This window comes from Ischnura elegans, chromosome 8 (assembly GCF_921293095.1).
Source record: "Ischnura elegans chromosome 8, ioIscEleg1.1, whole genome shotgun sequence".
Lineage (NCBI taxonomy): Eukaryota > Metazoa > Arthropoda > Insecta > Odonata > Coenagrionidae > Ischnura > Ischnura elegans.
In genome coordinates this window covers 91487826-91505237 of record NC_060253.1, presented here as the reverse complement: position 1 = coordinate 91505237, position 17412 = coordinate 91487826, and the positions used below count along the sequence as shown (strand labels likewise).

The following is a 17412-nucleotide window of genomic DNA, read 5'->3' as shown; positions in this document are numbered from 1 at the left end:
AAAAATTTAATTTCGTCACGAGTATATATATTGTGAGTATATAGAGTGAGTATATTCAATGTCGTCGCCTCATGGCCCAATAAAGCAGCATGCTGTCCCATTTAAGCGGAGAAAACTCTAGGATATTCCTTAATTGGGTTCTGTCCTTCAAGATTTGCCCCAATTAAGCGGCTGCCCCTAGTAACGGGTGGACCCATTAACCGGAATCTACTGTATTACCTAGGATTTGAAGCTCTCAAGCCCTCAGTCATGAAACTTTTCAGAACTTAGAATTCCTGCTGCACTAGATACAAATAAAGAAAAACACTAAAGATATGTGTACATTTTAGCGTTTTTAGCTATATTTGCTCTTGCGAGAGCAGTCTACCATAAAAGTCTACGATGTAAACATCTCTGAGAGTACTCTAACTAGTGCAACTCTCAGCTCTAGTGGTAGAGCTCCTTTCACACGAAAATGGCGGTTTGAACAGAGAGGTAGAAGGTCTCGCTAGACTGCTCTTGCTCTATCAATGTTGCCAGATATAGTATTTTCCCTCGCGAGAGGAATTCAATCTTTTCTGCAAGAAATGGATAAAAAAAAGGGGAAAACTGCCCTCTGATTCAATTCAGCCATTCCAAAGTTATGCAGAAGAATGTTCTAGTGCTTTCCTGAAGTCTCAGTTGAATGAAATGTTCTGGAATCACTCTCACCATGTGAGTTACCTGATTACTGTAGACGTTTCAACCAGTGACTGGTTGGTCATCGTCAGGAATACTGAGAGTCCCTCGTTGAGACGTCTATAGTATAGGAGAAACTCAGTGGAAAAGCATTTCATTCAGTCAGGGGCACAGCTAGGAATTAAGGCTAGGGTCGGGTTTTACGTGCAACTAATACTGGGAGCTCTGGAGTGCATGGAATACCGGATAGGGTAAGCGGGAGATGCAGGGGCCCTCCCCGAGAAAACTTTTAATATAATTGGTTCAAAATTGTGAGTTTTAAAGCTTTTGGAGGGATATTTTATAAATCTTTACACTATTCTATAAGGAATATTAATCCATTTAAGTAAAATGGATTACCCTTAAAAACTTCTTTGAGATCTGGGGGGAGGATTAAACCCCCCCCCCTCACTTTCCTTTGGAATACCGCAAGTAAGAAATTTTGGAATAGGCACAAGCAAAACCATAGAAAGTGATTGCAGAAACTTTGAAAATGGAGGAGAAGGGAGGATGCCGATAGCAGTCTCACTAGAGCTGCCCTACAGCCCCTCAAGAGAGTTTCGCTAGAGTAAAATCTCTCAACAGTGGGTACAGTTTATAGATTAAGTCTCGCTGGAGCAGTCAAACTCTAGTGAGATTTTGCTGTGTACTTATAACTTAAATTTATTGCTAACAAATGGCATGCATGTTACGATATTCTATTTCTAGCAGCAATGTAGAAATAACTGCATCCAAAAACTCAGATGACCCAAAATACTTCTTGCAAGTACAAAATTTTCAGGGATGAGCACCCTTCTACCTGGACTTAAAATGATAATGATCGAGTTTGTGTATTAAAATATCACTGTATTAGTGATGTCATAACATGCAAGTAATCTGAGGCCTAGAATGTATATTCTTTTTTTTTTAGCACTACTCATCATGGTTAGGTTGCTTGCTGTGATATAATTTTATTGATATCACAATCACCATTTTATTCATTTCATTTTTAGAGCCACTTCAAATATTTTTAACCTTTGCTCCCTCCAAGAATTTTATTGGCACACGCTAAGCCAAAAATCATCTTGCATCCTGTGAGTAGCACAAAACTAAGTATCTTTAGAGAGTAACAACTCTTTTGTGCCCATTAACTTTTCTTGGTGTTATCCTCAATACAGACCTTGCAGTAAGGTAGGTAAACATGAATATGATTGCTTTACCAAAGGTAATCATTAATATGAAAGATATGATCAGAGGATCTATACACCAGAGTTAAAAGACAATGCTAGTGAAGAGTATTATCAAAATTTATAGATATATTTTCTGTATTTGATGATGGTGTTACAGCCAAAACGGGCCGTAACACCATCGGACGTAAAATAGAAATTTTTATATTAGGGTGGTTTCCTATTATTTTTTTATTGCCTAAATCGAAAGATTATTACTCCTGGAGAACGTATTTCACGCTTTTACATTTTTAAATGACGATACCTATTTTTCGCAATTAAATGAAAAGTGAAAAATTTCAAGCGCGCGAAAACGCGACGCGTAAGTAGGAATGATGGGAAAAAGTCCGTGCGACGCATTTCTGGTTCCCCCTCCCGCCTTGTGAGGTGGCCTTGATCGAGGCTCTGAGCGCTGATAGGACGCAGGATGCTAGTGGGTAGCTGAGTACCTTGCTGTATGGTAGCGCTTGGCTTAAAAAAGGTTTATTAATACCTTATCAAACTAAGAAAACTTTCCGACCTTAGCCAGTTTTAATAGGTGATTATTAAGACATGTTTCCCTGAGCTCTGTGCCTCATGCATGCACTGGTAATCTCAGACGCTGTAAAAATCGTTTCTTCTCGGGTATTGGTAACCTCAGACGATGTATATCTCCTATCCTCTCGTGTAGAAACTAGGTCCCTGTGACGTCACGTGGAGTGGAATCGCATGGGCGCCAATCTGGCCTTTTTCAAATGAGGATAAAATTTGACCCTTGCCATTCGTCTAAACCGGTATTTCAAAAACCAAATAATTTGTGTATTATGAATACACTAATGGTGGGTAACGAATCGCAATCAATGTCTTTCGTTTTCTTTGATGAAGGAAACTACTCTATTATTTTGTGGAAGTAGCAAAGCATGTAATTATGTATATGCATATACAGAGGATCCTCTGTTATTGATAATATGGGGCCCTTCCACCAGATAAAAGCTTCAATTTTCGATTTAAGCTAGTGAAGAGTCTTATCTGGAGTTCATGCTTTAAATTGTGGGAACATGGACACTGAGCAGGGAGGACGAGGAGAGGTTTGAGATGTGGGCATGGAGGCAAATGAAGAAGGAGAAGTGGTTGAAGAGAAAAAAACTGATGAAGTGCTCGACAAGGTGGAGTAAGAAAAAAAACTTCAAGAGTAGATATGGAGAGGATAAAAGGTGAATTTAGGGGAATCTTTGCTGAGATGGTGTAAATAGTGTTTGAGGGAAGAATGTTCAGTAAGCAAGTGTGGGGAGGAATAGAGGTTATAAGGTTTAGAAATAATATGAAAAGGAATAGGCCTTACTATGAATTGAAGAGAGAAGTCCAATTTGCAAGAGGAAAACAGATGGAGATATTCTCACAATGTTCTATGTAAGGCCAGTGGAATTCCTTAATACATAATAATCCTCTGTATATGCAGCTTGATTTGATAAAATTTTCAGTCAGGTATAGAGGACTTTGGAAGGGAAAACCCTTCCTGGCAACTTGACCCCATCCTTGAGTTCCCTCTTAATGGGGCTTGTATCTCGATTAGATCTGTACTGGGAAAAGTTTCTCAACCTCTCCAGTGGCACAGCAAGGGGGGGGGTTTTGGGGGATAAAACCCCTCCCCCAGGGCTCAGAGAAATTTTTATGTTTAATCCATTTTACCTTATTGGATTAATATTACTCAAGAATAATATAAAAAACTAATAAAATATCCCTCCGAAAGCCATAAAGGCCGTTTTACACGGGGCACGGAATTGTGCAGGTTAGAGCTGCATTAATTTCTAAAATGGCGTGGAATTTCACGAATGCATGAACGAAATTAGAACAGGGGCTATTTCGCCGTCTCGCAACCACGCATTCTCGCATGTGTTCTAGCAATTCACCGCTTTATACGACGCAATTTTGATTGCGCCTTCGCACGTATGTCAGATTGCGCAATTCCGTGTACCGTGTAAAACGGCCTTAAAACTCACCATTTTTAACCATTTATCTTAAAAAAATTCTGGAGGAGGGCCCCTGCCCCTCCCCCTGGAGGGTATTCCATACCCCCAAACTCCCCAGTATTAGTTTCACCTAAAACCCCCCCAGACTCAATTCCTATAGCTGCGCCCCTGAACCACTCGGCATATACCTTGATCCTCTCACAGACAGGGTGGAGGTTGATTAATTGCAATCTCAGTTAAATTTTGAAAAATCCTAAGCTACAAGATTTGAAAGCATTAATTATTATTATTTTTGAATTTATCTAAGTCTTGATATCAACAAATTCCAGAAATTACCGTATTTCTCCGAACATAGTCCCCCCCCCTAATTTTGAGGCTTCAGTTTCGGGAAAAGTTAAAAAAAAAATGCATTTGAATATAGTCCCCCCCTTTACTTTTACCACAGGCATTTTTGGAAAAAAAGGGGGACTATATTCATATATATACGGTAATTCATGATTTTCACAAAATCAACTTGTGAAAAAATGTTATAACAAGACGACCCTGTGAGTATTAACCCTTTCGAGACGGTAAGGTTCTCACCTTAGCATGACTGCTGTACTGAGCCCCAAGAGAATCTTCCAACCCCTCCATATGGAGCATTTTTGCAGGACATTCGTTAAGAAGGGTTTCGCTGATACGCACTCTCAGCCAAGGGTGCCGACTTCCAAAAAGTATTGGGGGGGCCAAAACCGGGGACCTTGCCCTGGTAAATTTTATATGTAGTGAATTTTAAGTTTTTAAGCATTTTAGAAGAGCCCTGATCACTCGAATCTCAATATCTGGACACTCCAGGGAAAATCGACAAGCCTTACAGATTTTTTCATCACATCTGTAATGAATTATTGGGGGGGCTTGGGCCCCCTCAGGCCCCATGGAGTCGGCGCCATGGCTCTCAGCACCAACCTTATTCAACCCTTCCTAGTGGGGACTCTGTATTATCTCGGACTCCGAGGGTAGTTGGGCTCCCTCCTTTTGAGGTTTACAACCCTACCAAAGGCATTGGTTTGTGGTCAATCATGCTATGTTTATATGAATTAGCTATATGGATAATTGTTGCTTGAACGTAAATTGCAGACTTCGAATTGAATTCCTCGTTTTATTCTAAGAATTGTCAAATTTTGAATGAAGCTCTTCCGTCAATATTAACGCATTTAATGCAGCAATAATTTCCACGTTAATGTTAATATTAAAATCGAGAGTTACCTAAGTTAATATTTATCATAGAAATTCGTTCAAAAATTGTAAACGCCGCTCAAAAGACAAATAATTGAATTCTTAGTTTATATTTATTGAAAAAGGAACAAGTATTCATTTTGCAAAATGACTGTGTAAACAATTGTATGACTGCGGTCCCTTACCGCTATGAGGGGAAATATAATATGAGGGGTCAAGGTACCTGTTCTCCAATTTCAAGGGCAAAGCTGTGTTGGGTCCAGAAACAAAGACATTGCCCACCCGTGACCATGATAAAAGGGGGTGAGCTGGGAAATGTATATATTCAGCATTCGTTCACCTGTGTAAGAAAACCTCCGACGAAAATTTGCGGCTTTCATCTCCCGGGTCAAGAAACATCCAGACGCATATTTTTGTCCGTAGTAGGGAAAAGGTTAAAGGTCACAATAAAACTACGTCAATTCTCAATAGAACATTATATTTAAATGTCTAATATTCTGAAGTATTAAATTGAAAATCAAATAGGAAAGAATAGTGGACAAAAACTACAGGAGGGTGGACAAAAGCAGATATAAGTCCGTAGAACTCCTGGCCTTGGAGAATCAAGGCCAGGCCAGAGGTGTCAGCTCCTTAAATTGGAAGAAATCAGATAGATTGCACGGTATGGGGGAAGGACTTTGTCAGGTGTCGTAGTATTTACGCCTTTTTTGGCTCTTTCTGCCAACCTCACGCTAAACAGTACAGCCCACTTGCAGACAGCAGATGACAGCATAAGTCAGGACCTAACATATCGCCAAATGATCTTATGGGAACCACTGTTTCAATGCGGCTAAGCACTTGCCCAAGAATGCTGGTAGGAAGGAAAATAATATCAGCATGATTGATATTTTTATTCTGAAGATCAACCCATTAACCTATCCATTTCTGGCTTTAGGTGAAAGAGCATATTTAATAGCTGCATAGGGCACTATACAAGGAGGCACACCGACATGACCTAAAAAGTATGAGCCAAAAAAGTAAGAATGTTTCTTGGGATTCCATGTTTAAGGTATGCATGAAAAAGCCGTAGCCTGGGGGGTCTACGTCATGCGGTGCCTGACCAACCTGTCTTGACCAGGTTGGAAAAATACCCTCATCAGATATCATACACTTGTGGCCCAACCAGAAAAGCTGTCTGCCCCCTGGACAATAATCCAGGCTGCAGCCCTGGATGCATGATGTCCCGACTTAGGCAGTTTCATGAGAGAATTATGATGGTGACATAGATTATCACTCCTTGATGATGGTGCCTTAGGAGCCAAAATATTGAACATCATGGTCACTTTTACCTAGTATGAACAGAGCATGATTTTTTAAAGCCCATCCCACGGGGTCGAGGAAATGTAAAAGAAGTTTCATTTTTGGCATACAACCTTTCAAAATTTTAGAGCAAATGAGATTATTTCTCAGGAAATTTTTTTGTTCACCAACTTGAGAGTGCTAGTGTATAAACTATGCATTATGTATTTTAAAAACAACTTTTGATTTAAATTTATCATCTTTACCATACATTTAGTCAGAGATCGATGAAACAATAATTTAATGATTTTTTAACTCCAATTTATTCTTTATCTTTCACTCACTCAGTGATTCATTCCAAAGATTGGCTAGTGGGATAGGCAAGGGTGGAGATCACCCTGGACTAACCCACAGGCATTTGATATCACAAATTCAGGACTGTAGTCAGTTCCTTTCCCTGGGCCACCTATGATTTCATTTGGGTGTGTCTGAAGGCTTCACACAGGATCTTCCAAACAGAAGCCCAATGCTCTACCCAAAGGGCCACCATTAGCTCTCACCATGTATTTATTTAAACTTCACCATATGGTCTTGATAATTATGGCATTCATTAAAATGATCTTTTCCTGCCTGCCTGATCATATCCTGCCACATACATTTTTTGAAATTCAGTATTTGAGAGGAGATGCCATCTTTTTCCCATTACGTCACAATGTACATCATACGATAAATCAGCCATATATTAATAGCTTGATATATTTTAGCTAGGGGTCATGTTTTGTTACATCAGTCAATCTTGCTTGTAACAAGTATAGCAGTTGGTATTCCACGAGAACAAACCCTTTCTCTCTTCAACGCTTTCCTGCCGGTGCCTACAATTGGAAAAATTTTCCCTGCTACGAGTAGCATAAGAATATTTCAAACCTCTCTGTATGGAGCTCTTTTTTGGGTTGAAGGCCTTTAAGGCCTGGTCACAGAATAGGGATTCCGTAGGTCCCTACTCTGAGGCCTGGTTATGCAGTACATTAACACTCAGGAGTTAATGCATGATTGTACTTTGGTGGACCAATGTTACCAAAGGTGGTATTAATATTTCATATAAAATAAGTGGATGCACAATATTTTTGCATTCATTCCTAATTTAATGTATGTTCACATTAACTTGAGTGTGCTATAGTATTGTACAAAGGTCTTCAGCCTTTTTGTAACGCCATTTCTGCTATGCTCCCTTTCGCCTGGTGAGAAATACACGGCATCATTTCGTTGAACAGAGGAGGGTTGGGAAACAATTATTTTGGAATGAATTTTCAAAATTCAAAAATAATGAAAACAAATCTTAAGATTTTGGATATCACGTGATATCCAAAATCTTAAGATTTGTTTTCAGTGTTATAGATACCATGGTACCGTGGTATAACAGTGCCACAGGGTGTAAAGATACTCGGTGGATAGTTTGTCGTCCGTGGCAGTGCATTGGAACAAAGTTGTTAATCAAGGGATAAATTCCGATATGTTATCTAGTTACCTCATGAATTTCAATCAGGTTCAATAGATCCCTATCCACTGTTTTCGAATTTTATGCGCTGTTCGGCTAAAGAAATTGAGATTGCGGCTACTTTACCGCCGGAAAAAAAAATGTTTCCGCCCAGGATCGAACTGAGGACCTTCCGCGTGTAAAGCGGATGTGATAACCACTACACCACGGAAACCGATGCTGAAGCAGAGCAAAATACGCTTCATAAATCAAAATGGTAATTGCATGTATACGATATTAGGAAAGTAATTGTTCAAGACGCTCGTACATTAAAAAATAGGTGTTAAACTAACGTATTTTAACATTAAAGCTAATATTATTTCAACTCAGCGGCATGGCAGTAAGTCAAATCCGTGCTGATAGCTATTTTGGGTATTTAATGTTTCATGGCTAGTTGTGGTGCATGGTTTTTGTTATTTGATTAGCATTTTGAGTAGCTCCTAAAATATTTTTTGAACAACATTACCTCTAATAATTGGATAATACATGCACTTATAGCCCTCGATAAAGTTTAAAGTGCAAAGTGTTGCAATTATAGAATTGCAAATTATAATGAACAATCAGTGAGTAATTCCACCGTGCATAAGTATGTCACGCTAACAAACTGTTGCCTTCGTTACAGCGAAACATTACAGCGACCGAAGGTGAAATAATAAAAAAAAAGCCTACGTCATGAATAGGGAATGCCAACATCCAACTACGTAAGAGCCATGACATACCACTTGAACGCGTCACTATCTGTTATTGTGTGAACTAAAGAATTCGACAACCAGTAAACCACATGAAAATACAAAATTGGCACAAAAGCAGTAACATATTCGTCGTACTAACAGCTGTTCAGAGAATCAAAACTCAACACACAAGAATATCCAGAAGTAAAGGCAAAAAAGATTTGTAAACTGAGTGCAGTGACTTTTTTGTTGGTATTACGAATTCTAAATAGATGCCATATACGCATAATTTAGACAAGGAACACGATAAAAATAATGAAACTAAGTTCCCTACTTGACAAGAAGCATCACCTTCACAGCACGACATAAAATACATCTTCGTAAAGAATGTATTACACCAATGAAACACGTACCCAGTTTTGGATTTGTAATAAGAAGGGTACTTGAATATTTCTCTACCATATCCGAAGAAAGAATGGATTCCTAAGAAAAATGCTGCCTATTACACGAGGACACAAGCGTAGAAATCCAGATGTCGTTACATTTATCCACTCTTTCGTGCTAAGTACTAACTGCCATGACTTGAAAAACTTGCTACCAACCACTAAACTCTCCACTGACACTGACATTAAGTAACCTCTGTTTGCAAACAGTACCTAATGAAATTACGATTACCATAGGGAGGCGCTGGTATACATGTAGCCTTGAAAATATAATGCAATGAGTGAGCCCTAGTCTCCAAGTTGTTTCCGTGGTGTAGTGGTTATCACATCCGCCTAACACGCGGAAGGTCCCCGGTTCGATCCCGGGCGGAAACAAATTTTTTTCCTTTCTGGAAAATTTTCATTCCACTCCTTCGTGTCTTATTTTCTTTTGAAAAGCATGGTTTTTATATATTACATGCATTTTTCTGTATTCCTAAGAAGTAAATCTCTCAGCGGTTCGGCAGTAGGTATCTACTTTTTGTATCTATAAGCACTCCAAATTGTGCAAAATAAATAGAAACATTTGCTAAGACCATTTTTGGAGTGCCTGTTATGCCCCGTTCACATTACCATCTTTCTTAACCAGCGTAAGATTACGTCAGAACCAACGCGCGTTCACACTCAACCATGGTTAGACCCTGGCGACATCTGATGAGTGGTAGAGTAATTCCAAGTGAAAAATGAATTGACAAGAGCGAATAACTCAGAATAACTTGTTGGAAGGAAATATAAGCCGTGTCCCAACTCGTTAGCCATTAGGCATCATGTATTTAGCCAGCCAGATTCTGGGCAGCTAACCACAAGGGAGCATGAATTGGGACATCCTTACGCAGGTGCTGCCATCTACTGGGCACTAGGCCAATGCAAAACAAGAGATAATCGGAATGATTTGAACAAATGATGAACAAAACCCACCCTAAATTGTTAAAATATGATGTGTCAAGTGATTTTCAGTATTAAATGTCAGAGAAGAGTATTTAATCATAATTTTAGTATCTTAGACAAACTTTTTGTAATAGTAAAGTAGGGGTATACTTTCAAATTCGTATTTTTAGTTCCGTATGGTTTTGTGAAAGAGGTTTTAGCTAAGTTTGTGGCGAAATGTTAGCGTATATTCCTTTTAATTGGTTTTTAATATTTCAATCGTCTCTCAACCAAGTACTTTTTCGAATTCCTTATATATTAAAAATTTAATTTCTAGTTTTGTTATTATTAAGAACAGGTCTATTTCGTCTATTCAAACGGTTACCGTCTGACTTGGGAATTATTTTCAAAATTTATTTAAAGTATGGTTTACGCACATAAATCAGGTTTCGTTATCATATCTTATAATCACTATTGATTTTAAATGTTGTTACTTATTCCGATTCCAATTTCGGGACTTTGTCCAATAACATATAATAATAATTGTTTATTCTTACGGGTGTTAACCTAATGTACAAAAAGTGTTAAATAAGAATTTAGACATAGTGTTACATAATTAAGCATTATTTAACACGTTAAAAAAGTAAACGGTAGCAAAACATAACATGTGATCGGTATAAAAAGTTATAAAATAACACATACATTCATAAGAAGCATACTAACATTAATTAGCATTAAAATTAACGCCGCCTTCTCATTAACTAATTTCTCCGTAATTCTTACACTTCCATTAACGCAATTTCATTATTATAAACAAAATAAAAATTAATAATTATTCGAACAAGTCTCAAAATATCAACACTACTTGCAAACAAGTACTATCCCTTGTTGACAGCCATGATGCCCTTTCTCCTGAAGACGCTTTGCACGCTTTGAATCATGGGAAAAGTCGGGCGAAGGATGCACTCCTCGATGCCTAAATCTGGCGGCCGCGTTAGCTGCCTAAATTCCCTCCCTTATGCTGGCTAACGAGTTGGGACATCCTTCCAAGATGGCGTCATGGCTAAATCCTGGAATTGGCATAGCCAAATGGCCAATTGGGACACGGCTATAGAATGTGCAGGGAAAAGTTCTTGTGTTAATTGCAATGATATTGATGATGAATTTAAACATATGTGCATATTATGAGCTGCTTATGAATTAAAAATTGCATTCCAGCGTCGACAATCATTGTTCCTTGCTACGTAGAAGGTAATTCAAATGTGTTCGTCCAACTAATCATTTCATCCATAGTGTGGCTTGCATTCTTCTACTGCTCTATTTAATACGAATGAAAGCGAATATTGCTGATAATTAGGTTTATATCAACAACATATACTACTACTTGCCCTTGATTCGGATGTGTCGACAAATCATTGATGTAGGTGAAGAAAATCGAGGACCTAATCTTGAGACTCAATATGAGACACTTGTGATTTGGGATGGAGATACACTTTTCGCTGCATTACATTCTTAGCTATTATTGTTTTCTGACTTTGACAAAGGACATGATCCACTGTGATGCTATACCCCAGATAGCATGCAAGCTTGCAGCAAACTTGTCATAGGCTTGTCATTGGCTTGTCACGACAAGCCTTGTCGTGGCAAGTTTGCAGCAAACTTGCTGTGACAAACCTATTCTGGCATGAAAGCTATGTACAAGCTTGAATAAAGCTTACAAGTTATGTGAACACATACAAGCCGTAGACTTGTACATCACACCTGCAGAATACATGCCATATTGCACCCATAGCAGATTTGTCATATCATTCCTGCTGCGAACTTGCCATATCACACCTGCAGCAAACTTGCCATATCAAACCTACAGCAAACTTGCCATATCACACTTGCAGCAAACTTGCCATATCAAACCTACAGCAAACTTGCCATATCACACTTGCAGCAAACTTGCCATATCAAACCTGCTACTACCCACACATAGCATGTTAGCTTACGTGAAGCTTGACTTTTCCTTGCCATCTCAAGGTTGAATTTTTCATGCCTCTTTCCAGCCTATTTGGCTTGGTTGTAAGATTTTAATAATATGTACTTAATTAGAATTATAGTAATATAACAATATAATGTTATTTGATATAATTATCTTCATACTCATAAAAAAATTCAAGTAAAAAACTTTTCCCATTATATTACGAACTTATTTTAATATTTTGGATTAAAAATCGTATTTTGAACTCGCGCCAAAACGCCCGGCGGCAGTCTTTTGTACCACGTGACCTAACGGTTGCCGTTATTTTGTGCTTGTGACTTTGTGATTGTGAATTTAATTGTGAAGTAAAATCCTGTTTTACAAGCAAATTTACGTTGAAGTATGCTATGGAAGAAGAAAATAATCCGTGTTTCGTAGTGAATACTGGCAAAAGGGGATTGGAAGATTACTGAATTCTCGGAAACAGTGGCTTTTAGCGGCACGAAGAGATTTAAGAAGTTGCCTCTGTCAGCATCTACTCATCTCTGCTGTGCTGACCATGCGTAAATGTGAGTAAATGGAAAAAAATTTTCTATTCGATACTATGTATGATTAATGAACCGCCAATTACTATCCATGTAAGATTATTCATTATTTTATTCTCAGTGTAATTACAATTTAGCATGATCTTTGCTTTCGCTGGCATAGTGAAAAGACTCCATTCAGATGGTTTAAGTTGAACTATCAGGGTTCTCGCAGTAGAATCCACTTTGTTAGCAGTTCTTTATGACGTTAAAGTATTTGTCTCAACCTCAGTAAACTCGTTTATGAAGGATTTTTCTTGAAAATGAATAACTATAGGGAATATGTCGAAGAATAATAGCAGTTAATTAGCTGTTCTAAACATAGCCATCAGTTGAACTCTCTCTGATCATTATAATTTTGGCATTGATTTGTGCTTTAGTTCATTTTTTTTACAAATGCCCATGTATATATCGTACATTCTGCCAGTACATTCTTAACAGGCATGTTGCACCCAAGGGCATAAGTAACACATTTCTAAGCTGTTTCTGTGCAATAAGATTGCAATCCTTAAAATTTTTGTGGTGTAAAGTAATCAATTACTCGTGTTTGTTGACAGAAAAATTAGTGGTGTATTAAAATCTATGGTTAGCACCTGTTCGATAAGCATCTAGGCAGGATTTATGATGATTAAGTACCAAGTGTGCTAAGGTAGTATAATATAAGCAAATCAATTGGTATTATTTTATTTATAACAATTTTATATTTACAGGCTGCAGTAAATTAAAACTACAGAATGGCCAGCTCCTCATGTGGATGGGAGAAATGGCACCTGGGTTTTTCCACTTGGAGAGGAAAGTAGATGCTTTATTGGCATGTGACCCAACGCGAAAGGATGCTTCTGTGGAGGAGATGAATTTCAGCCGATTGCCATTGACAGCAGATGAGGCTTTCATCAAACTCTGCCGTAGGATAAGTGAAGATCCCTCATTTGAGCCAAAGTTGGTAAGTGAATAATGATAATTTGTGTGCTGCCATCCTGATTCAAACAATGTATGATTTTTTTAATGAAAGAAAAATTAAGTTTTTGTAAGAAAGTTTCAAAATCGATGTAAATCTGGAGCCCGCCAGACACTCGGTGTTTGGAATTCAAAGTGCTATAAAAATACTCAAGTACAACATAATTTTGAAGTGCGTATGGATTATTGTCCAATGAAATATTAAACAGTTTTGGTATGATTGGATTTTTGTGATTTCATATGCACTTGTGCACACATACTACATGTGCATACTAACCATGACAATTGTGTTTATTTTTTTGGTGAATTTTTCTTCTGGCTATAAACATGATTTTTGTTATTCTTGTATAAGCTGTTAACTCTTAATTGATCTGATCTTTTTTATCTCTAGATGCAATGTTTGGTAGCAGTTGGTAGAAGAAATGAATGAACACTTCTACAAAATATGTTGCGTCGTCTTAGAATGACTATGAAGCAGAGCTGTATTCCCTTACGGGCAAACTTCAGAAGAATTCGGTTAAGAAATCATTTTATAGCACTTCAGTGTGTCCTGTTATTTTTCGTGAGTGCATCCAATAAGATATTCTAAGATTATTATAATAATTGATCGTTGAAATTAACTTTTAACGTACAACATTAAGTATGTTTTTTATAATTTCATAGGTGTATGCAGAAGGGTCTACCCTGATGCATCAGATGTGGTGCTGAAAGGGTGTCTGAGTAATTGGCTCAACCAGGCTAAAGTCAGGAAAATAAGAACGTAAGTAGTCGCTTCTCATTTCCCTGCCACATTAATTCGATCATCCCAGACATTTTCTTCATATTTTCCATTCCCTCTTACAATAGGTATACACTATAATGTTCCATGGAAGTTGAATCATTAACCGCCATTATGAGAATGTGGGGGTACAATATGGACATCTTATTTATTGAATCTGATTGCTTATTCTTTTTGGAATATTAGTTAATAATTTCTCAATTTACCTCCCTGATTTAAGCAAATGATACATGATATATCATTTCACATGGAGTAATTACTATTTTCTCTTCAGGGATTGGCAGGATAAACAGACCGAGGATCAGGCTGAAGAAGACAATAATTTTGCTTAATAAGTTCATCAGTAACGATCTATTAGTATGTAACCATGTAAGTTCCATGCACAACCTTGTACTCCCATAACTAAACAACAATTCAAAAGAATGAAGTTTTAATTTTAAATCCTCAAAGCCAATCAGCATACTTGTGAATGTTTTGATAAAATTCGAGCAATATGTTTTTACCTTTCGAAGATTTCTGTAATTTAGTTATTACCATGTGTGGCCTAGGGGGTCATAAATTTTTTAAAGTGTTTCTGTCTTAGATGTTTCCTATTCAGTTTGTAAGTACTTCACTCACTTCATTAATAATGATTAACTATCGATGACTAGATATCTATCTTAATGGTATGTCCACCACTGCCTCAACATGTACATAATTAATGAGAAAAATAAACTCTTCGGCATTTATTTGTTGCACATTTTATTAAATAAATTTAGCAGCCAAATTCTGTGCATGTGAAATGACTAACAATTGATAGAGTGGAAAATTTTCAATTTTGTTGTTGTAATTTGATCATTATTTAGGAGAGCATTTTATTTAACAGAAATTTTAAGGCAGTTTTTCCTCAGCAAGTGTCACTACAGAAATGGTAGGTGTGGAACTAGTTTTCCTAGTATGTAGCAGGTGTGACACTACACGTTTTCAGCAGGTGTGATGTGACAAGTTTGCTGCAGGTTTGATGCGACAAGTTTGCCGCAGGTTTGTTGCGACAAGTTTGCTGCAAGTTTGAAAAAGCGTAACTAGGAGGTTTGATTCAAGCTTGCCGCAAGCTTGCAGGCTTGTCATGACAAGTTTGCTGCAGGTTTGTTACGACAAGTTTGCTGCAGGTTTGATGCGACAAGTTTGCCGCAGGTTTGTTGCGACAAGTTTGCTGCAAGTTTGAAAAAGCGTAACTAGGAGGTTTGATTCAAGCTTGCCGCAAGCTTGCAGGCTTGTCATGACAAGCTTGCTGCAAACTTGCAACTTTGTCATGACAAGCTTGCAGCAAGCTTGCTGCAAGTTTAGCATGCTATCTGGGACCGTAAATTAAAACCTTTTTACCTCTTCTTCAAATGTGGACGAATAACTTGCAGAAATGTGACGATTGTTGAAATTTAACTTATGAAATAAGAGAGAGAACGTGGTAATTTTTGCGATATGTGGTATCACCCGACTAAATTTATTTTCTATCGTTACATCTGACTAGCCGTTAGCCTGATACTTTATATTGATATGGGAAGAACTTTTGTTCAAGGATGAACGTAAGTTATCTTTTTCAAACTGGGACAAAGGACTCTTAACAAAACATTAAAATCATTGTGACCTTCGGATTTTTATTACGGTAGTTTCGCACATTTTACTTAATTCTAGCAAAATATTAATATAGATTATTCAATCTGTCCGTAACAATACAATACGAGCTAATAGCTAACCCACACAGCACATCGTTGCCAGAGGACGTCCGCTGCGCGTCCGTCGCGTCCTCTCAGTGTCCGCGGATTTTCAGGACAGCCAGAGGACATCCGCTGGCTGTCCTGGCCATCCGTCCGCACACTGTCCTATCTCGGATGTCCAGCGGACGTCCAGCTAGTGTCCCATTACGCAGGGTTTGGGAGTTTTGGTTTCCTCTTAAAACACTCACCTCCTCAAGGAGGAACTCCGAGAGAAAGTCTCGTGATCCTCCTCCGAGTAGGGAGTATAGGAGAAGGGAGAAAGAAAAAAAACTCTCTCTCGTTTCTGAAGCCAGAATACTTCCTCCCGATCGAGGAAGAGGAAATTTTTCGTGGAGGAAGAGATATTTTGAGGATTATTTTAGGTAACCAAATGTAATCCTCTTGTTGGAGTGTGGACTCGGAGGAAATTATAAACTATTTAACGAAAAAAAAATTGACATTTTTACCGCTTCTATAGTTTAAGAACAACAAATGTACGCTATTTTTAAGTTTTATATTGTTTATAACAATTAATCAAGTTTAAACAAAGTTAGCAACAATTTAAGTAACATTTACGAGCGTTAAAAATTTCTACATGCCTCACGGGTTAAACAACAACAATTGAACGAACTTATGACTCTCTACATTATTTATAACAATTTTTAAAGTTTAAATAAATTTAGCAACAATTTTAGAAACTTTCAAAAAATTAAAAATTTCCGCATGTTGTACGGTTGAGAAGCGTTGGATGAACAATAAACCCGTACTTTTCATGATTATAAAAATTACTTAAATTTAAACAAATTTAGCAACTTTTACAAAAATTAACAACAGGAATAATGGAATTTATCGATTTTTACTGAAATTTTATATTATGTACCAATGTCCTGCGGACGTTCGCGTCTCGGGGACATTCCATTCCTACAGGTTAAATGAACTCTTTCAACTTATTGATTAATTAATATTTACTCTCTAGGGATTAAAAAATCTCAGAGGCGATTGATTGGAAAGTATTTTAATGAAACATAACGCTTTAAATTCATTTTAATTTTAATGGTAAGAATTCTCCTAAAATTATCACGGCATCGATGGCCTCATTCCCAGATTAGAAATTGTAATTGTCCAATTTAAGGATAGGCAAGTAGAAGAAGTAGTAGAAGATAGAAGGTAAGTACTGCCGTACCTTTACTTTATATCGAAATTCTAGTTTTTTTGGTGGCGAACGAATTTTGAATCTACCGCTACTCCGCGATTCAGGTGTTCTACCATGGTTCTCCACATTCCTCCGTTCCTCCTTTCCAACAGAGGAACCGGAACGGAACACCGGAGACAGCATGGTGGTTTGGCGGTTACAAAGATGCTGCTGCAAGTAAGTTTGATGTGACTTCTAAATAATTTTTTCTTGGCGTTCACTGGCGGCAGTATAGTGTTTCCGCATGCTCCTTATATTTCTTATAACTCAGCCTGTAACATCTCGAGGAAAAATATGGCTCTGCT

At 37.7% G+C, this 17412-nt stretch overlaps 1 protein-coding gene and 2 non-coding genes across 3 annotated transcripts in view; 1 reads left to right on the top strand and 2 right to left on the bottom strand.

The window, feature by feature from the left end:
* LOC124164456 (neuroligin-2-like) overlaps positions 1-17412 on the bottom strand; it is a 113653-nt gene that overhangs the window by 34943 nt on the left and 61298 nt on the right. The window lies entirely within an intron of this gene.
* Positions 7980-8052, bottom strand: Trnav-uac. Its single transcript has one exon. It is a non-coding gene; the product is annotated as a tRNA-Val (tRNA).
* On the top strand, positions 9294-9366 carry Trnav-aac. The gene has a single exon. It is a non-coding gene; the product is annotated as a tRNA-Val (tRNA).